The sequence below is a fragment of the Vicugna pacos genome, chromosome 2 (assembly GCF_048564905.1).
Source record: "Vicugna pacos chromosome 2, VicPac4, whole genome shotgun sequence".
Taxonomy (NCBI): Eukaryota; Metazoa; Chordata; class Mammalia; order Artiodactyla; family Camelidae; genus Vicugna; species Vicugna pacos.
This window is the reverse complement of record NC_132988.1, coordinates 35438725-35461733: the sequence shown is the minus strand read 5'-3', so window position 1 is coordinate 35461733 and position 23009 is coordinate 35438725. Positions and strand designations below refer to the sequence as shown.

At 39.2% G+C, this 23009-nt stretch overlaps 1 protein-coding gene across 1 annotated transcript in view; it reads right to left on the bottom strand.

Moving 5' to 3' along the window:
* SMIM43 (small integral membrane protein 43) overlaps positions 1 to 23009 on the bottom strand; it is a 33018-nt gene that overhangs the window by 6283 nt on the left and 3726 nt on the right. The window contains exon 2 of the mRNA XM_072937935.1: positions 20506 to 20643. The gene's annotated coding sequence lies outside the window, so the exon portion shown is untranslated. The remainder of the gene's footprint in view (positions 1 to 20505; positions 20644 to 23009) is intronic.

The window sequence follows — 23009 nt, the reverse complement described above, 5'->3', positions numbered from 1 at the left end:
TAGTTTCTTGCTACCTTGGACACCTTTGGTTGCCCTCCAAGCACCTCTTCCCTCCTTCTTCCTTATTAATAGAATCCTGACTCTTGTCAAGTATCTGCCTCTTTCCCATGCATCCCTTGTGACTTAGAGGAAACTCTTTTGGGGAAGTGGCTCCCCATTGGTCTAAAGCCATTCAGGGAATATGACTAATTTTTTTTGGGGGGGGGCCAGAAGGGGGCATATGATCTAAATTGACCTAATCTAATTGAAAAAATAGATTATTAGTCAGTGTCCAAAAGAGAAAACAAAACAACTATAGGTGTTTAAAATAGGGAAATTTAATGCTGGGAATTGGTTACAAGGCTACTGAATGGGTAGGAGGAAAAAGAAGATAAGTATCACAAGATTGTAGCCACATGGGCTAGAAAAAGCCAAAGGGCAAACAGAATTACATAGAGCCTCCTGCCCAGAGCCCGTGATCCCTGTTGCCATAATTTATATCCAAGACTTCTCTTGGAAGACGCAAGCCTTCAAACAGACTCCCTACTTCCAAAATATTTTATCAGATTCTGCTAGTGAAATTGTTGCCTAGGTGGGGAGATAGATTCCTAGTGCTTTCTAATCTATAATCTTTCTCAGAATTCTTTTTATTTTTAATTGTGGTAAAATACACATGAGATAAAATTTACCTTCTTAACCAGTTAAGTATACAGTTTAGTGGTATTAAATACATTCATAATGTTGTGCAACCATCACCACTGTCCATCTTCAGAACTCTGTCATCCTGCAAAACTAAAACTTGGTACCCATTAAAAAGTAACTCTCCATTTCCCCCTCCCCCAGCCCTGGAAACCACCATTCTACTTTGAATCTCTACAAATGTGACTACTCTAGGTACCTTATATATGGGAAATCATACAGTGTTTGTCCTTGTATGACTGGCTTATTTCACTTACCACGATGTCCGCAAGGTTCATCCCTATTGTAACATAAGTCAGAATTTCCTTCCCAAAGCTGAACAGCATTTTGTAAAGGTTAATTTCATGTGTCAACTTGACCAGACCACAGGGTGTCCAGACATTTGGTCCAACACTATCCTGGGTGTCTCTGTGAGGGTGTTTCTGGATGGGATTAACATTTGAATCAGTAGACAGAAAAGCAGGTTGCCCTCCCCAGTGTGGGTGGGACCTATCCAATCAGCTGAAAGACTGAAAAAAGGCTGACCCTCCCATGAGTAGGAGACGCGGTTGCCTTCAAGTTGGTACTTGGTTTTTAACCACTGCCTTCAGACTTGAACTGAAACATTGGCACTCCTTGCTTCTTGAGCTACTGTTTTTCAAACTGGAATTGCACCATCAGCTCTTCTGGGTCTCCAGCTTGCCAATGGCAGACCTTGGAGCATCTCAGCTTTCATAATTACGTGAGCCAATTCATTATAATAAATCATATCTATTTCTGGGTCTCTAGCTCACTAGATCTCCCATTTGCTCTGCTTCTCTGGAGATCCTTGACGAATATGTATTCCACTGTATGTATGTACCACTCTTACAGCTATCCTTCACTTTGAGTAAAACAGGAGCTTTACCATATGATCTAGAATATTAAAATCATCTACTTTGGCTATAAGTTACAGGGAGGGATCACATATCCCTCCTGAAGAATATGTCCTGAGAAGTTTGAATATTCTTAGTACAGAAAGTCACACTACTATTTAGTATATGTGAAAAGGTTTTCTGTATTAAGAGAGGCCAATTCCACAGTCATTGAGCTATGTATGGGCTTGGTATTATTGCCTCTGTGATATTGTTGCAGAAAAACATGTTACAGCTCAGTGTTACAGCTCAGTTGTGACAGCAACCTGGATCCGGGTGAGACACCAAGCAGCACTCAGAGAGTCGAAGAACTCAGGTTTATTACACCAGCAGGCCCAGAGAAGTTAACATTTCAAGCTCTGAACCCCATCTGTAGGTTTACACAGGCTTTTATAGGCTGCCAGTTTACACTTTGCAACATCATATGAAAATAAGGTATAACCAAAGTTAACTAATTAGGAACAAGCTTTGTAGAAATGGACCAATCAGGAGGGAGAAAAATAACCAATCAGGAGTGAGCCCCATGCAAACGAAGGAAATACTACAAATGCAACCAATCAGGAGTGAGGGAAACGGACCAATCAGGAGTGAAAGAAAGAACCATTTACATGGAGTGAGCTCCATGTAAATGAAGTACTACAAATGGACCAATCAGAAGTTAGGGAAATTGACCAATCAGGAGTGAATGAAATAACCAATCAGGAGTGAGTTCAGGGAACCAATAGAATTTTTAGGGATAGGTTTCACTTTCTTAGAAGTAAGCCATTTCAGAGGCAAAAAGTGAGATAGATCCTCTGGGCCAGGGAACCAGATGGTGCTGGCAGGAGAGTAGTGGCCCTGCCTGGGGGTCCTGCTGGTCTTTTTTATGGGGCTTCCCAACTCAATATGTCATATTAGAAGACCCGTTGTCATAAATACTGGTTGGATTCTATAACAGAAACTCCTGGTGAGAGACTAACGCCTCCACTAGGAAATGTACCTGGATATTCCTTCTGTAATCACCACCATACACCAGCCAACAAATGACTGCTCACCCAAGCCTCCCTCTGATTTTTGCATCAGTGGTGAATCAATCCAAGGAAACTTCTAACCCTCCCCATGGAAATCATTACTTCAGACTAAAGGCTGTTGGCTGGGGACAGGCAAAGCTTCTATGTATTGATTCACTTATATGTCTTTTTTGGCTTAATGGATCTAACCACCTAAACACCAAGATGATTAGCGTCCTAGAAATAGCAACCTTTAAAGCACCTTTTCAAGAATTCAAAAGTTATGAATTATATAAATAAATAAGCCTAATTATCTCCCCCCCATATTAATCAATTTAACAAATTTTAAAGTTATGGATTATAAATTCATCAATAAAGAGATTGTCCTATCATTTTCTATGACCTGTGAAACATTGTAAAAAGAGAATGTTCCGGGTGTCTGTAAAACTGGGGGAACTAGGATATTGATACCATCATGTTTCTTTTGCTCCATTGTGGTTAATGTTGGATGAACTAAGTGATGCGATTACAGTGATTACTCGATAATGAAAGTGAAGCTTTGTGACATCGGAAGAAAATGCATCTTCCTTGTCGGCTGTTGCACACCTGGCTCTCCTGTGTGCCCTTCCTAATCATGATCTCTTCATGCGCTGTATGGCTGAGCTGGTGGGCTGTGCCCGTCACTAGACACACCAAGAATTTTGCTCCTCCACCCACCCCAGCTGGTGGTTGAGCTGTTTCTCACCTATAAGAAGAAACAACAAACACACAACTCATTATACAAAACTCAGCACCTGCTACCTACATATTTTTTGATTCTTCATATTTTCTTCTATTTTGTATATTTCATCAGGTGGAAAATAAAGTCTGTTGCAAGAGGAAAACAGCCATTTTTCGGCTTCATCGTTTTGCTGATGCCTTAGCTGTACTTGCCAGTATGATTTTTCTTCCTCCATCTCCAAATGTCTTCAGCTTTTTTGTTGTCGTGGAAAGAACACTATTGGGAAACTTAAAAGGCTTGGGTTCTAAACATCCCAAACTAGCATAACCCTGAAACATTGGACATGTCTTTAACTGCTCTATTCTTCCGCTTCCTAAAGTAGGAGACTGAACACAATTATCTTCATGTCCCTTCTGGTTCCACAATTCAAATGATTTATCATTTTTACTGCCAAAACCAGGGATGGTGGAAGAGTGAGATTATCTGGGTGAATTACTCCCAGCTGCCATGATGATGGGGTACGCTTGGAACCCAGGGCGCCTTCTTTCAGGAAAGCAATTTGCTCCGGAAAGGACCTCTGACACATGAACAGAAGAGGGTAGTGAACTATTGCTCATTCCCTACTCCAAGCCATGACATTTTTCCTCTTAACTTTAATGAAGCAGAGTTTTTCCATGTTTTTAACCTACATACCAGTGGCTCCCAGATGCAAACACTTTTTCACTATTTGCAAACCACGAAGTAGGACTCAGCACAACATGGGTTCCTTTAAAAGAGGAAATCATGCCACAGAATGTGACTGAACAACAGAGCACTTACCGAAGGAAGAATTTAGACCACAGAGCAAACAAATATGCACTGGACATTGCTGTTGCTCCCAAAGGCCCTGGTTGGCTGTTTTGGGCAACTTCAGGTGTTGCACTCTGTTTAACCCTTTCTTCCCCAATAAATTTATGATTTTCCCTCCTTTGCTCAGACACCTGAGCACCAACCTGAGCTAGCTTCTACATGTAGGTTTATCAAATTCCCTTTTACTAAAATGGACCCTACACATAAAGAATTCTCCTGTCAGCTGCCAAGAAGATATATTCCCCCTGAATATTACCATAACTCTTCAACCTCTCTGATCAAGCCCAAATCATTTCCAGATAAGAGAGATTGTGAGAGAAAGACTACCGTGTTAAAAATACCTCCCAGGTGGGCTGCTGCCGACCAGACTTCAGGCCAATACGACTGCACGTTCTGTTTTTATTCTCTGCCAGATTAGAGTGAATAAACCTCAGTGGTACAGATAAAGCTTCTGACACCCCCACCACCCAAAGAAAAAGGCTTTTATTACTTTTCATCTAATTTTGAACAAAAGTTGATCTCATCTTTAAATTATTTAATACTAGGGTATTAAGTGTTTTTGTTATCAAGCAGTTGACAGCCCATTATTTTATATCTTTTTTAACATTGTCATAATCATTTCACAACATATAATAAAGCTAGTGTATTCGGTGTGCTATTCATGCTTTTCTAGTGAGGTTAACTCTGCCAAGGAAACAATGTGACAGCACTTGCTCTCAACTTCAACTCAGGCAGAATATTAATCTAAAGGACAATTGTTTGCCCATCAAACCACTGATAATCATGTTTGTAAAACAATTCATGCATAATGGCAGTGTGCCTCTAAAACTAGTGTACACACTGTGATTTTTTTTAAATACCATGAAATTAAACTGAAATAAGCCTTGCAAAGATGTCAAAATTATACTCTCTAGTCACTGAAATATATTAAGGGATAAAATAATCCTAGATTTTTAAAAAGTGAACTGTTGAATGAAAAACAGTCTTTCTCTAAAGCTTTTCTAAAGGAAAGCAAATGCACAAATTGTTTAAACTCATCACTGTAGATACCACTTTGTCAAAATTTAATACTTATTAATTTGTATATCTAGCATGTTTTAAAAGTAGATAGAATAAGAATCACTTCATAGTTAAGTATGGTGATTAAGACCGTGGGTTCCAGAGCCAGTCCGCTTGAATTAATAACTCAGCTTCCCACCTAACCAGCACGTGACCTCAACTCTGTGACATACCTGCCTTATCTCTATAACAGAAGCAACAACAATATCCTCAACATTGGGTGGCTGTGAAGATTGAATACATCTAAAGAGCCTAGAACACTGCCCAGAACATGGTAAGTGCCCAATAAAAGTTTATTATTATTTCACAAGTCAGGATATTAACACAGCAAGGGAAGTGCTGATCTGCGATTACATAAACCAGCTCTTCATGTAACTCATTACGTAATGATTCATTGCCTACCTCACTAATCACATCTACCACTCTCCAGGTCATGTTTCTGCTATTACATTTAGAGTAAGTTTTTTATGTGTAAATTTTTGATATATCCAGAATTTAATTTTTGATGAAGTGTAAGGTAGGGAACAGCCTTATTTTTCCCATATGACTACCCTGTTTTCCAAAACCATTTGTTCAAGGAGTAACCCATCTCTCCTACTTGTCTCTATCTGTTCACTCTCCCGTGACCTGAGACCAGAGGTCTTCACACTAGGTTTCAGATACGCCTGAGGCTGCATGAAGACTTACTAAAGGGCACATGAGCAAGATTAGTTTCATTGTTATGTACAGATCTTCAACTTCCATGTACTTTTTCCTACAATCATTTGCCTAAGAAGATGCCTGTCACCAAGGGTCTCTCTCCCTCTCTCTTTTTAAAAAAATAAGCTTTATTTTTTAGAGTAGTTTTAGATACATGGCAAAACTGAGTGGAAAGTACAGTTCCATACACTCTCTGCCCTTACACAGGCACAGCTGTCAGCATCCTCCAGAGTGCTGCCTTGTTTACAACTGATGAATCTGCACTGACACATCACTGTCTCCTGAAGTCCATGGTTTACATTAGAGTTCACTCTTGGCATTGTAATTCTATAGATTTTGACAAAAGTATAATGACAGGTATCTGCCATTATAGTGTCATACAGAATAGTTTCACTGCCCTAAAAATCCTCTGTACTCTGCCTGTTTATTCCTCTGTCTCCCCTCATTCCTTGGCAACCACTGCTCTCTTCAGTGTCCAGTTTTGCCTTTTCCACAATGTCATATAGTAGGGATCATACAGCCCGTAGCCTTTTCAGACTGGCTTCTTTCATATATCGATATGTCAAGGGTCTCTGCATACTCCCCTTTCCAGGTTTCCTCCCATTTTAACAAGGCAGTCATATGTCTTACCTGTTGTTAATACTGTACTTTGCCAAATGAACAATCCTTTAAACAATTCCAAACTTTTATCAAGGCACCATAACACATCCTCCCTTATCCATCTCATTAAGAGATACACTGCCAATAAATTTTACTTTTCAGGTAACAAGAAACATACCCTTTGTCTGCTGAAAGGCTTCAGTGGCTGTCTCCCTGCTCTATTAGGCAGCCTAGCAAGGAGCCAGCTCAAAATTAGGGTGATGAGGCTTCTAGCTGACATCAGCCTCACCAAGCGCCAACCAGTTCTCTTTTCTAAGAAAGTCATTCCACCTCTAGGAAGCCTCTGTTGTTATGTAGTTAAACGTTTCCTGTCCCCTCTCAATGCCCTAGGTGTACAAGTGGGGTCCCAGCCCTGAACACCTCTCACTGCAGACAGAGGGCTTGAGGGCTCCTGTGTGCTCTTCTGCTGACTCTTAGATACATGACTTCCCAATAAACCTCACCTTATGCCTCCTCTGTGTTTTGTTTGGGGTATTTACTAATGGTCATAAAATTGTTTATCAAAATTCATAATTTATGATGTTCTAATCAAAGGTGTATTACTGGGATTTACCATGATAAGTCAATCCAAAAGAAATTGTTTTACAGCATGATCATAGGATTTATACTTGATGTGAAGAACACGACTAGAATGCTGATAAAAGACTTTCAACATAAAAGCCTGTGACATTAGAATAAAAATCTACAGGAGAGGTGGACTAGGAATGGAAGTTGAAAGAGAAAAAGAAACAAGGTGAAATTTCTAACTATAGAGAGGAGCTTGTCTATTACTGTTTTAAATGGATGATGATATGGGTTCAAATCTCTGTGGTGCTTATATTCCCACTGAAGAGGGATAAATAGCTTTATTTTCAAATGCTGATATTTGCAACATGCCGTAAACAACATCCTTTGCTACTACTTAAATTTATAGTGAAAAACTTTAGCTGTCAACTGAAAATATTTTAGGGGAGTAGTTTTTCAGAAATATTTTAGGGGGATTGTGATTAAAAAAATCCTAAGAAGAATCCTAGACTGCTTATTTTCTTATAACCCCTCCACCTCTTCCTCCACCCTCACACTTGGTTGAATTTATTCAGGTGCCCCTAGGGGTGTGTGTGTGTGTATGTGTGTGTTTAGAGGTGCCAGGTATAAAGATTATGTAGTATGAGCCCAACTATCCTAATAGTTGCTCAGTAAATGCTTCTTGAAATAATTGAACTGAAAATTAAACATTTATAATTTAAAACAAAGGCAAATAGGATGTAAAGATAAGATTCTGTCTCACTGTTTTCATAAATTTGCTGTGATGGTGAATTACAGGTGGTCCGCACTCTGGAGAACATAGTCTCCTTGGCTTTCTCCTGCCAAATATTCCCTTTTCCCCCACTAATCAACAACTTTTATGAAGGCTTAGACCTTGCTGCTTGATGTGTTTTTTGTGCATCAGCAGAGTTGGCATCACCTGGAAGCTGTTTAGAAATTAAGACACTTGGGCCTGACTCCAGGCTTTTGACTCAGCAGCAGCATTTTTACAATATGGACCCTCATTGTCTAGTCATCTCACGGGCGACAGCCACACCCAGTGAGGTTCCAATTGCTCACTACCTAAATGTGTTCTTGGCTGTTCCGTGGCTACCATCATCATTAACGATACTAATGACACATCTTTAGACCAATTAACAGGGCACTTTTACATGCATTATCTCATTTGATCCCAGCTACATTCTTCAATTTAGAACAAAGTGCTTTCTGCAAAGTGCACAAAATCAATTCCAACAATGTGAGGAGACACAAATAGAGCTCCCTGAGTTGTTTTCAAAGATGAGCACACTAAGTCCAGAGAGTCATTTGGAATTATTTTCAAATTTAATAATGTCAGTACTCTTCATTCAACTATATTTTGTTGCTATATTCCAGAATGTTTTTAAAAAAAACATAATAAAGTAGTGATTTTGGGGGTGGGTTAGTTTTATTATTTTTATCATAAAAATCTAAATCTTTTTGGAAAACCTGTTAATAAAACTATATTGATAGAGGAATTCCAGTCAAGATGGCAGAGTGGTAGGACCACGAGCTTGCCTCTCCTCATGACTACAACGAAACCACAACTGAATGCTAAACAACCATCGAGAAAAGACTGGAACCTAGCAAAAAGGATCTTCTGCAACTGGAAACATAAAGAGGGATGGCAGCTCACGATATAATTGGGCCCCATACCCTCCGGGTGGGCGACCCTCGAGCTGAAGATCTATTAAGTCTCAGAGGCCCGCCCACAGGAGTGAGAGCTCTAAGCCCCACGTCAGGCTCCCCAGCTTGGGTACCAGCTTTGGGAAGAGAATGAGACCCCAGGACATCTGGTTTTGAAGGCCAGGGGGAGCTTAGCTCTGTGAGCCTCATGGGAATAGGGGAAACGGAGACTCCATTTACTTGAGAAGCATACACAGAAACTGACGTGCACCAGGTCCAAGGGCAGAGGCACTGATTTCATAGGAACCTGGGCCAGACCTGCCTGCTGGATTTGGAGGGTCTCCTGGGAACGTGGAGGACGGCTGCCGCTCACTCAGGGGTCATAAAAATTGGTGGCGGACATTTGAGGAGTGCTAATCTACGTGAGTTTTCCTGGAGGCTGACATCTTGGATTGTTAGCACCAAGACTGAGCCCCACCCAACAGCCTGTAGGGAAGCCTCCAGCCAAACAACATACAGGGTGGGAACACAGCCATATCCATCAGCTGACTTTCTAAGCTACAAAGGCCTCTAGACACAGCCCTACCCATCAGAGGTCCAAGACCAAGCTTCACCTAGCAGTGGGCAGGCATTGGCTCCTCCTGCCAGGAAACCTACATAAGCCTCTAGTCCAGCCTCATTCACCAGGGGCAGATACTAGAAATAAGAAAACAATAATCCCAAAGCCTGTGGAAGAATCCAAAAACACATAAAAATATACATGATATGAGGCAGCAAAGGAATATCTCCCAGGCCAAGCCACAAGATAAAATTCCAGAAGAAATAAGTGATGAGAAGATAGGTAATTAATCTGAGAAAGAATTTAAAGTAATGATGGCCAAGATGTTCAGAGAACTCAAGAGGAGTATAGACTCACAGAGTGAAGATTTTAGCAAAGAGTTGGAAAATATAAAGACTACCCAAACACAGCTGAAGAATAAAATCACTGAAATGAACAATACACTAGAAGGAACCAAGAACAGACTAAATGAGGCAGAAGATCGGATCAGTGAGCTAAAAAACAGATTAGTGGAAATTGCCACTTCAGAACAGAAAAAAGATAAAAGAATAAAAAGGAATGAGAATAGTTTAAAAGAACTCTGGGACAACATGAAGTGCTCTAATATTCACATTATAGAGGTCCCAGAAAGAGAAGAGAGAAAGGACCTGAGAAAATATTTGGAGAGGTAATAACTGAAAACTTCCCCAACTTGGGAAAGGAAATAGTCACCCAAGTCCTGGAAGCCCAGAGAGTACCACACAGAATCAACTCAAAGAACACACCAAGGCACATAGTCATCAAATTGACAACAATTAAGGATAAGGAGAAAATATTAAAATTAGCAAGAGAAAAGCAACGAATAACATACAAGGGAACTGCCATAAGGTTATCAGCTGATTTTTCAGCAGAAACTCTACAGGCCAGAAGGGAGTGGCACGAAATACTTAAAGTGATGCAAGGGGAAAACTCATAACCAGGAATACTCTATCCAGCAAGGCTCTCGTTCAGACTTGATGGAGAAATCAAAAGCTTCACAGATAAACAAAAGCTAAAAGATTTCAGCACCACCAAACCAGCTTTACAGCAAATGTTAAAGGACTTTCTCTAGTCATCAAACCATAAGAAAAGAGAACAAAAAGAAGAAAGAGAAAAAGAGAGAGAGACCTACAAAAGATTGTTTTGGCTGTTCGGGGTCTTTTGTGGTTCCTTATAAATTTTGGAATTGTTTGTTCTAGTGTTGATGGGGGTTGCGTTCGATCTTTGGATTGCTTTGGGTAGTGTGGCAATTTTGATAATGTTGATTCTTCCAATCCAAGAGCACAAGAAATCTTTCCACTTCTTTGCGTCACTTCAGTTTTCAGAGTATAGGTAACCTTCTTGGTTAAGTTTATTTCTAGGTATTTTGTTGTTTTTGATGTAATGGAAATGTCTCTACCAGTTATAAAATTCTGGTTTTTGAAGTGAAAAAAAAAATGAATGAAGGGCCGCAAATGGTAAAATACCCTTATTTATGGGTGAGTTGTATTCCACTATATATATATATATATATATATATATATAGCACTAAAAAAAAATGATCTGTCAAGCCATGGAAGACATAGAAGAAACTTGAAAGACATTACTAAATGGAAGAAGCCAGTTTGAAAAGGCCACAAACTGTACAATTCCAACCAAATAACATTCTGGAAAAGGCACAGCTACAGAAACAATAAAAAGATCATGGTTTCTAGTGGTTTGGAGAGAGGGAGGGAGAGAGGAATTAATAGATGGAGCACAAGGAATTTTTAGGGCAATGAAATTATTCTGTATGATACTGCAGTGGTGGCTACATGTCATTACGCATTTGTCAAAACCCATAGAATGTACAACATCAAGAGTAAACCTTAATGTAAACTATAGACTTTGGTTGATAATAATGTGCCCCTGTTGGTTCACTGATTGGACCAAATATGCCACACTGATGAGGGATCTTGAGGGTAGGGTATATATGTGTGGGTGGGGAGAGCTATGTGGGAACTTTAGTTTCTGCTCAATTCTGCTGTAAACCTGAAACTGCTCTAAAAAAATTAAGTCCATTGAAAAAAAAACTATGTTGATAGAGATCAAACAGCTTGTCCAAGAGAGAGTCACAATCGAAGAATGCATAAAAGGCATCTAATAAATCAACAAAAGGGTTTTATTACTTTGTAAAGAAGTCATCTTTTAATCTTTTTTTCTAATGGCAGTACTAGGAATTGAACCAAGGACCTCACGCACGCAGCCAAGCAGGCACTTCACCACTGAGCTATTACTCTCACCCCCAACAAAAGGGTTTTAAAGGTCTGACTGCACAGGTAGTATCTCTGGTACTAAGAAATAAAACACTTGGTATTAATTCTCTATCTGTATCATCCACAGTTCACCCTTTATGCACTACATAGAAGACCAAATAATAAAAAATGCATCCCCAAATTAAAGGAATTTTTATTTTCTGCATAAAAAGAGACCAGATTCAGATATCAAAAAAATGGCAGAAAAATTACAGGGCAGAACATGGAAAGGAAATTTATAACTTAATATTGTATGTGTCAAAGTGATACAAATACACAGAATGAGATGGGATCAGTAAGATGAAACTGAGATAAACATTTATTTTGGGGCTTTCTAGTTGATTCCTTTTGGACCTGTTGCTTGTGATTGGGCTGCCAAGAATGAGGGTCTGCAGGTGAGTGGTTAGAACCAAAGGCAGAAGGGTCAAACATGCCCACTGCTGAGGAGGGTTTGGGAAATAAGCAATGAGGAAGATGCTTGCAGAGAGGGGAGGCAGTTCTCCAGGGGAGGTCAAAATTTGTATTAAGTGAACTACAAGTAAGGAACCAATCTACCAAATATTAATATTTCATTCTTCCTACCAGGAGGTTCACTCATTCATATTTAGACATGTTATTTTCAAGGGATCATATCTGGTAAATTGGACTACTTTGCTTCGGCAAGCCTGGATTCCTGGGGTTCTAACAACATGTGTCTTTGAAACTCAAGAAGCCCTCTTCTGGACCAGAAGTTATACCAGTGCCTTGCAGTTCTAATGGGTTGCTTCTTGTGCCAAGACTGTCCAGTCATAGAGATGCTGGAGCCCTGCACTGGTCTCTAAACCTCTCATGTGGAGTCAGAGTGCACCCATGAACAAAGCCCATCTGGAGTCACTGAAGGTTCATCACTAAGTATCAGGTACACAGCTCCTCACCCACACCAACCTTACCTTATACGTAATTCACCCAGTACAGACTGTGACCCCCTCCCCCTGCCACACAAATATAGAATGGCCACTAACATGTCACATCTCTGAGGACATCTTCTCCATTGCTTATTACCCACCCTATCCTTGGAAATAGGCTTGTGTTGTTCCCTTTGCCTCTTTGTTCTACCCACCCACCCACAGTCTTTCTCTTTTGGCAGCTCAAAAGGACCTGGCACTCCTGATGTAACTACCGACGGAACTCTGCTTCGCCAAATCGGGTTCTGACACCATGCTCTGCTGCCAAGGTTCCTGCCTCGCTCCAGCTGTTCCCCTGTTTCTTTCCCAGCAGTGTGACGCCCACAGTGGGGAGCAGTGGAGAACTCAGCCCCCAGCATTCCTGTTTCTATCCCTGGGCTCTGCTGAAAGCTCCCAAGTCCCTGACACGACCATGAGCTACTGTGCACAGGGCTTTCACAAAGTTTGGGCTAATCAAATGAGCAAGTTTGCTTTGTACTTTGGGACAGAAAGAATCTCATTATCTGGTGTCACAAGTCTTGAGCCAAAATAGACATTCTAGCCTGAGGCGAGTGGTCAGAGTGAAGCCACCTACTGCCGGTCCACAGGGCTGCTTTCTAAGAGTTCAGGTAGATGTGAGCCAGACATTTGAGGCTGCCCAGGCATACGTTGCTAGGCAGACCTTGCACCTGTCCCTGGTTTCTATCTATCTATGCACATACAGCATCTCTGTCAAATTAAGGGGGAAAATATCCCACCACTCTAACACATTCACTGGCTTAAGTTTTATGTAACTCTTTCCACTGCTTATTGACATGGATTTATTTTTACATAAAGTCAATCAACTAGCTTGTAGTTCCTTCAGAACAGAGCTCAAAGTATTGCCATTTAAAACCACTTCATCAACATATACACTGATCACTTTCTCTGTGAAAAGCAGTTTCAAACTGCCTTCTCAAAACCTGATTACCAAAATATTGACTAATCTCCTGTAGAAAAATAGAATGCACTGAGCAGCTTGTGAAATACATTTTGGATGGCTAAGTATGTTGTGGGGTTTTTTTTTTGAATTCTGTAAAATTTCCCAATTCTGAACAAATTTCTTTATGCATCTTAAATCAATAGCCTGGCTGGATGGTACCTGGTGCTTTGCCTCACCTCAGCTGGTTTGGTATCCTCCATATTGTTGTATATGGTGAAAACACTATCTGTCCTTCTTGAGAAGGTTATGAAACTATTTTGAAGGAGGGTGGTTTCATTGAAATTTTATTTAATTTATGCACAGTTGGCAAAGATTCTGGAAAATAATCATGTTTAATAGCTTTTTCATAACAAGTATGTATGACTATTTAAAATAAAATGACATTTTCTAATTTAAAGAGGATATTTATTTGTTTATTAAGTCCATCATAATCATGTTAGTGGTACTTTCATACAAAATATGAATAGTGATCTATCTTGTTAGACACAGTGAACACTCATATCTCCCCTGCCAAAGAGGAGAAAGAATGAAATTTAAAAATGTCTGGCCTTTGGCAAGTTACCTTATTTATTCAAGCATTAAAATCCTCATCTACTCAGGGTTGCTGGGAAAATGAAATGTGTGGAGGTGGTTTTGAACAATGCCTGGAGCACGGTAGGAATGGATGCAAAGGTAACTGAAGAATACTTTTTCTGGGTCACACAATGTAGGCTTGCGGCTCCCAGTAAACATGCCCCTATCTTACTCTTGACGTTCTCTCATTTATTCAGGATTTACTAAGTACTTGCCAAGTTTCAGGCTCAGGTACTAAGGATAAAAAAGTGGTAAAACATTCTCCCGGTGGAGCTGAGTGAGAGACACAGCCATGTGAACAGACCACTTTAAATGCAGGCTATGAATGCCCTAGCAGCACAGTCTGGGTTTTCAGCAAAGACTTCTTCCTTTCTCTGAGCTGAACTGTGAAGAATGGATAGGAGTTGGCCAGACAGACAATGTGGGGGAAAGTATTTCAGGCAGGGAAAATCCTAATGCAAATGCCTGCAGGTAAGAGAGAATTTAGAGAGAATCTGAGTAACTGAAAATAATTCAGTAAAGTTTAAGATTGGGTAAAAAACAGTAGTGTTCACAGATGGGACTGAGGAAATAAACAGGGATCAGATTATAAAAGGCATTGTAAACCATGGTGCAGAGTTTGGAATTTATCTTAAAAGCAATGGAAGTCAAGGAAGGGCACTGTGTAAAACAGTGCGGTCTGATTTATGTTATAGAAGCATTACATATAACGTGGAAAATGATCTGGAAGGCAAGACTGGGAGGCTGAGTTGGCAGCTGATACAATAACTGAGGCAAAAGATGATAGTGACCTCAATTACGGTCATGATGATAGGGTCAGAGAAGACAAATGGGTAGGTGGTTAGCAGGCAGTCTCAACTGGACTTGGTGATTTATGAGAAGAAGTGACTGTGATGATAAGGGAGCCAAGGATGACACCCTGGTTTACTGGCTACTGGGATGCTACCATTCGCTAGAGGGAATATAAGGAAAAACAAGCTTAGGAGGAAAGATAATGAGTTCAGTTGTGGATACAATGAATTTCAAATGTCCATAGAATATCCAGAGACATGCAGAGTTCAAAAGAGGGCAATCCTGGTACAATACATTTGGGAGTAATCAGCAGGTAGCTGGTAATTGAAACCATAGAAGTAGAAAGCCAGGGAGAATATATAAAGGGAGGTATTTTCTGGGACAGAATCCCATAAAACACTGACACTTAATAGATGAACTGAGGAAGAGGAATCCCCAAAAGGGATTGAAAAGTCTTGGCCAAACAGGTAGAAAACTCAGGAGAATTACAAGTCACTAAAATCAAGAGAAAAAAGTATTTCAAGAAGGTTCACCAAAGTCACAGGAAACAAGAAGACAAATGATATCAAGTGGTACAGAAAAGCCAAGTAAGAAGCTTTGATTTTGATTAGGTTTAATAGCAAGGAGGTGTAAGTCAATCTAAGTTTCATAAACACAACAGAGACACTTACCTGCATATACACATACTTGACAGGCTTTAAATCCTCAAATAATAGGTTATGTTCCTCTAGGATCCACCAAGTCTGCTCTATCTTGTTTTTTTTCTCTTACCACCCCATCCTTTGTAGCTGCGCTGGAACTCACCTGCAGCCCTCATCCAAACAGTAAAAGAGTAAAGAGCAGGGGGTGGGCTGCAACTTAAAGTTCAGTGACCAAAGCTTAATCCATTTCAGTGGTACCCTGATTCTAGCTGTTGTATGGAAACTCCCCAATGGAAACCACTCACTATCATTTTAAATGCAAATCGTAGAAATGAAATGATGACTTGATCAACTGAAGCTATGAATTTTAATGCTCATCTCATAACAACTCAATTGACCTTTGGAAACTTTAAGAAGGGAGGTCATGGACTATACATTTTAATATTTCAGAACTTTACTACTGGCTTTTGCTTTAGGCAATACTATTTATAGACAGAAAACAAAAGTATGCATAGCTTAACTTCCTTGCTATATTTAGATGATCAGAATTATTAAGGAAAACATGCATTTGGAAAGCTTTGCTGCAAAGAAAATGACCTATTTTCAAAGCCCAACTATAACTCAGAAATTCACATGTATAAAAAGTTTTAATTTGTCAAGGGGTTCAATGTATAAAAATTCTACATTTCCTTTTTTTTTACTCCTTTAAAACATATGGTTTAGTTAAAAGAAATAGGATTTATTTAGATAGCAGAAGAATGTCAGATTATATGACTCATATCCTACCTAAATTTTTCTGTTCCTGTTGGAAAATTTCCTCTAACAGATGAGTAATCTTATTTTATGCTGGATCAGCCCCACAATTTGATATAGTTATGGGTTTGAAATAGGAGTTGCTAGTTGTATGATTCAAATGCTCTTTGAGTACAATATAGTTATCCCATTCCTTTAATAAAAAATTGAAATTATATAGAAGATCTCTAACAGTCTTTATCACTAATGAAGTATACCAGTGATGTAAATCAGATTTTCATCCTGAATAGAGTTAGAAGTTCCCCAAATTCCAAAAAAAAAAAAAACAGGAAAAAGGTAAATATGTAAATAATGAGCTTGACACTGATTGCAAGCAAAATCTAAAATAGATTCTCAAACAGATGGTCTGTGAGCTTTTAGAAATGTAAGAAGTGACCATCAAAAGCCAGCATGGGCACAGTACAAACAAATTTTGCAGGGTAATCCAATGTCCTATCAAAATAGGGTTATTGGACTAATGGATTTGCAAAGCTGATATAATATACACAAGGGGACCTAAAAAGGTAAAACTAATTGAATTTTTTTAAGTTACAGAAAAAATAAAACTAATCAAACTATTCAGTCTTAATCCAGTATGCAGGTATTCTATTTACTATGATATAATTTGTATGACTTTCAAATATTTTTTGAGCACTTACTTTGTGTCTTGCACTGTGCTAAGTGCTTATACATCACCTCTTAATACAGTTCTACCTATGAGGTAGAAACTATTAGTTATCAGGGAGGAAAGGAGGTGGGGAGGGATAAATTGGGAGTTTGACGTTTTCAGATACCATTATATATAAAATAGATAACAAGATCCTACTGAACAGCACAGGGAACTATATTAAATACCTTGTAATAGTCTATAATGAAAAGGAATATATGTATGTATAAATGAATCACTATGCTGTACACCAGAAATTAACACAACTGTATTTCAATAAAATACTTAGTTCACACACACAAAAGGCAGTGGAGTGTATGGCTTAAGCGCACAGACTTGCAGCCACTCAGCATCCATTCAAATCCTGACTCTGTCACTTAAATGGCTGAGAAACCTTGAGAAAATCACTTGATCTCTGCCTCGTGTTGATCATCTGTAAAATGGGGATGGTAATAGTAACTCCCTTGAGAAGAGGCTATGATGATGAAATGAATTAATGCATGCAACACCTTAGAAAAGTATCTGGAACATCATAAATGCTATATGAGTGTCAGCTGTTAACAACTCCATTTTGGAGAAGACGACGCCTCCAACACACCAGTTTCCCAAGTCAGGATCTAAACTCAATGCTGAGGCAAAGGCCCATGCCCTGAACCTCTATAAAAATTACACTTTAAAAAATGTGTGACATTCTTAGATGATTTCAAATAACCCTTGACATCCACCCACTTCTCAATATCTTTGTTTTAACAATGTACCTTATACCTAAGGTATTTGGGAAGCTATTTCTGGGCTCCTGTTCTGAAACTTCCTAGAAGCCAGAAAAGCTTCTTAGGAAATTGGGTTTGCAAATTTGAAAGCTACAACCTTCACATGTCAAAGACATATTATTATACCTCTGGAGAGTGACATGTGTTGACCTCATTTAATAAAGAGTAAATATTGTAATAGAGGAAACTTAGTTAAGAACCACAGCTGAAGTTTATTATTGCTAAATATGGGCCAAGGCCTGTTCTAAGTGCTTTTCACATATTATTTATCCCCATGACTACTTTAAGAGGGTATTATCAGCCCCATTTTTTTTTCCAGAGAGGTTTACACTTGCCTAAGGTCACCCAGCTGGCAGGTTGAAGCACTGGGATTTAAAACAGCTAGTTGGATCCTGGGCTGTTTATTGACTAAACTCCCTTTCATGGAACCACGTCCAGGTGTGCTGAGTACTTGCCGAAGAACCTCAAAGTCACCCTATTTGTTTCCAGTGAGCTTCCTCACAGCCTATTTGGTGATTTAGAATACTGAAGTCCGCTGACTTAATCATTCATTGCCCACGTTTGCAGGTTTCCTCAAACGCCTCCCTGTCACGGAGGCCGTCTTCCTGGTGACGCTGTCTGCACAGTGACCTCCCAGCCACTCTCCTTCACCCACGTCTAGTGTGGCTTTACTTTTCTTTCTCTCATTTGTCACTGCCAGGCACTTTTCATTTGCATGTTTGTTAATTATTTTAGTGTCCACCTGTCTCTACAAGATAAGATCCAAGGGGCTTTGTCTATTTCTATTTTGTTTACTACTTTATCCCAGTACTTAGAATAGAGCCTGGCACATAGTATGTTCACAAAAAATATTTCTATAAATGAATTCTTACATTTTTTACTATACAGTCTAATTTTGTCAGTAATATCAGAAACAAAAATTAAATAAAAATGCCACGATTAGATGTAATATATGATCTCTATTAATTTCAGTCTCTCCTTCCAGTCCCCATTTCTAAGCAGATACTATTTCTTTTTACATATATGTACTCATACCAGAGCTTCCATTATGCCTTTTCAGATAACGTTACCAGATCACATAAGAAGTCCAATGCTGAATGGATTTTTGTTTGTTGGTTACTTTCAACAAATTATACTTTCAGGCTCAGTTTTGTGTGTGTGTGTGTGTGTGTGTGTGTGTGTACGTGAGTGTGTGTGTTTTAAGTAAAAGCAAAGTTGGTCAAGGATTTTCCATTTGCATATAGAAGTCATTTTTTCTCTGCATTTTACATTGGCCAAGGTAGAAATTACAGTGCCAGTTCAGTAGCACTTAACTAAAACAAGATACTTGAGATACAATCTATGCTTTCCTTTCAGGCCACCTCTTAGAGATCATTAAAATATTTCCTGATCCCAAAAGAAAGCATACTTCAGTGATACAGATCTAACAGATCTAATATTTCTTCATAAAATATTTTAGCAGTATTTTGATGAACTCAGAGGTTGTAAAAAAAATGTCAAATGGAGACTTTCTTTGCACTCTTAACAAGATTGGCCAGTGAAATGTGAAATCCAAATGTAATGCTTACCTGAGAAGAGTTTGTGGTAGAAATTGCATTAGCTAATGTTGCATCTTAGTAGCTTAAACAAATATTTATTATCTCAGTTTCTGTGAGTCAGGAATACAGGCACAGCTCAGATGGGTCTGCTTAAGGTTCTCTCCAAAGGCTGCAATCAAGATGTTGGCTAGGGCTAGGGTCTCATCTGAAAGCCTAATTTGGGAAGCATCTGTTTCCAAGCTCATTTATGTGACTGTTGGCAGTATTCAATTCCACCTGTCATGTGGACTGTGGGTCTTGATATCCACAAGGCTGCTGGCTGGAAGAACCCTTGGCTTCTCACCACATGAGCCCCCCAACATAGAAACTTGCTTCATCAAAGCCAATAAGCGGGAGAGTCTGATGGAGGATGCAAGCTGCGTTCCACCTAATTACAGAAGTGTCATCCCCACAATGTTGAGATTTTCTATTGGTCAAAGGCAAGTCACTGAAAGGTAAAGGATTACACAGGCCCTGAATGCAAGGGATCACTGGGGCCAACTGGAGTCTGCCTACCACTGAAATACTATTTCAAAGTATCACATTTTTGTTAAAGAGATGAGACCATGTGATACCACCTTCTGGCCTTGGCTGTCCACTGTGACCTCACTGGAGAATGAGCAACATCTGGCGTTTTCCCACTTCTGCTGAAGCTGCGCTTCTGAAACAACCTAAGCCTTTCTTCCTAGGCAACTTTAGGAAGAGGAAAACAGACTGAAAACAAGAAACACAGCAGAGACTTTTCCTCCTAAGCCATTCATTTGAATAAAGAGTTGGTCAATGATACAGGTGCAGCATCCCTGCACTTTGGGACTAAAGGAGAGTGGTTAATGTTGTACAAATGACAAAGTCTGTGAGAGTGTCTCAATCAAGAACCAACATCACTTCTGCACGTACAGTTTCTCTTATTGCTTGTTAATAAAAGCTCAATACCAATCTGACTCTTGCCTGTATGCAAGCTTTGGGATTACAGTTGGATCTCATCATGTCTCTTTGCATTAATGAGCCCTACTTCATGGTTGTACTTCTAATTGTGTGTAAAGTCTAAGCATAAGAATTGAGTTTGGATAATCTAATTATAGCAGCTTTCTCTTCTATATAAATGTCAGTGGCAAAGTAATCAAGTGAGGAAAGTTAAGATCTTCACAGAGAAAAGAAATAAATGGGCCCAGTGTTAAGGTGAAGCTCATACACTTGGCATAGAAATGGATTTCCACTTACAAGAAGCAGGTCAGTGCAGTGGTTATGAACACAGTCTCTTAAGACAGACTGCTTGGGTATGAATCCTGGTTCTGTGATTTGCTAGCTGTGTGACCCTGGACAAAGCACTCAATTTCACTGTGCCTTGGGTTTCTCCACCTGTAAAACAGAGATTATATTTTACCTACCTCATAGGGTAATTATTAGGATAAATACTTATAAGTGATTCAATCAAGGCCTGGCACATAGATTCTTTTATGTAAGAAACATGCATGTAACACTATTTTAAGTTTTTACTTCACGTGACTTCTAGTTTCTGGTTCAGAATGTAGTTAGCTTGGAAGTGGTCACTCCTGTCCACACAACAAGACAAAAGCTGAAAAACTAAAAACCAATAACTTTTCTTAGATCCATCACAGAAGTGGGGTCACAGGACAAATCCTGCCACAAAATGTGGAGAGGCAGACAGGCAGATACAGAGAACTGCAGTTTTCCAAAGCAGACACTCACATATAGAAACTTCCATAGGAACCAGCCTGCGGTAGGAAACCTAAGATGTAATAGGCTACTTTCAGGAGGCTCAGTGTAAACAGGCTGAGAGTTAAAAACTCCAGGAGGGAGGCTCTCACAGGGTGGCTCCTACACTTCTGTGAGTTTTACCTCCAGAAACCCTACCAGACTCTCACACTGAAGACTCGGGGAAAAAAATCCCTTCATCCTTCTGGCAAGGGGAGGGGCCATTTTGATATAGGACCAGAACACTCTGTTCTTCTTAACAAGAACTGCCCCCAAGCGAAACTGTTTCCCCAGAGCTCAACAGATTGGGGTTTTACCAGAGCCTCACTAACCTGAGGAAAGAGAAAGACCCAACTCCATCATCTCTCTAGCATTATGGTTTCACCGAAGGACCACTTGTAAAGGTTACAGCCCAGGGGCACTGGCTCACTAAAAACCTGAGAGCAATCACAAATGCTTCCCCTCCTCCACCTTACCAACATGTCATAAAATGGCTACATATCCCAGTTACTTTTATCCAGTACACGATGCCTGGTTTTCAGAAACAAAAAATTACAAAGCGTATAAAAAACCAAAAAATATGGTCTGAAGGGACAGAGCAAACATTAGAACGTCTCAGATATGGCAAGGATATATATATAAAACAGATAAACAAGAAGTTCGTACTGTTTAGCACAGGGAACTACATTCAATATCTTGTAGTAAATTATGGTGAGGAAGAATGTGAAAATGAATATATGTATGTTCATGTATGACTGAAGCATTGTGCTGTACACCAGAAATTGACACAACATTGTAAACTGGCTATACTCCAATAAAAAATATATATAATATAAGAAAAATTTTAAAAATAAGCTATGGCTTTAATAGAAAAAGTAGACAATATGCAAGAACATAGGAGACAATCTATATGATCTGGGTTTGGAGGTGACTTTTTAGATACATCAAAAACATAATCCATAAAAGAAGAATTGGTAAGTTGGACTTCATTAGAATTAAAAACTTCTGCTCTGTGAAAGACACTGTCAATAGAATGAGAAGACAAGCCACAGAATGAGAAAATATTACAAAAGTCATATCTAATAAAGTTTTATTATCCAAAATTTGCAAAGAACTCTTAAGACTCAACAACAAGAAAATGCAAAACTAACAAATGGGCAAAATATCTGAATAGATACCTCACCAAAGATTTACAGATGGCAAATAAGCATATGTATTTGCTCAACATATGTTCAACATCCTATGTCATTAAGGTCTTGCAAATTAAAACGAGATACCACTATAAACCTTTCACAATGGTCAAAATCCAAAACACCAGCAGCAAATGGTGGTTCAGATGTGGAGCAACAAGATCTCACCCATTGTTGGTGGGAATGCAGAATGGTACAGATACCTGGGAAGGCAGTCTGGCAGGTTTCTTAAAAAGCCAAACACACCCTTATAGTATAATTCAGCAGTTGTGCTTCTTGGTATTTACCCGAATAGTTGAAAACTTATGTCCACACAAAAATCTGCATATAAATGTTTATAGCAGCTTTATTTATAATTGCCATAACTTAGAAGTAACTAAGATGTCGTTCATCAGGTGAATGGATAGACAAATTGTGCTACACCTTTACAATGGATTATTTAGTAATAAAAAGAAGTGAGCTATCAAGTCACAAAAAGACATGGAAGAATCTTACATACATACTCTTAAGTGAAAGAAGCCAACCTGAAAAACCAAAATACTGTATGATTCCAATTATATGACATTCTGGAAAAGGCCAAAAAGAGGCAGTAAAAAGATCAGTTGTGGCAGGGATTAGGGGAGAGTGAGGAATGACTAAGTGGAGCACAGGTAATTTTTAGGGCAGTAGAACTATTTTGTATGATACAGTAATAGTGGATATATGTCATTATACATTTGTCAAAACCTATCAAATGTGCAATATCAAGAGTGAACCCTAATGTAAACAATGGACTTTGTGTGATAATGATGTGTCAATGTAAATTCATCAGTTGTAAGA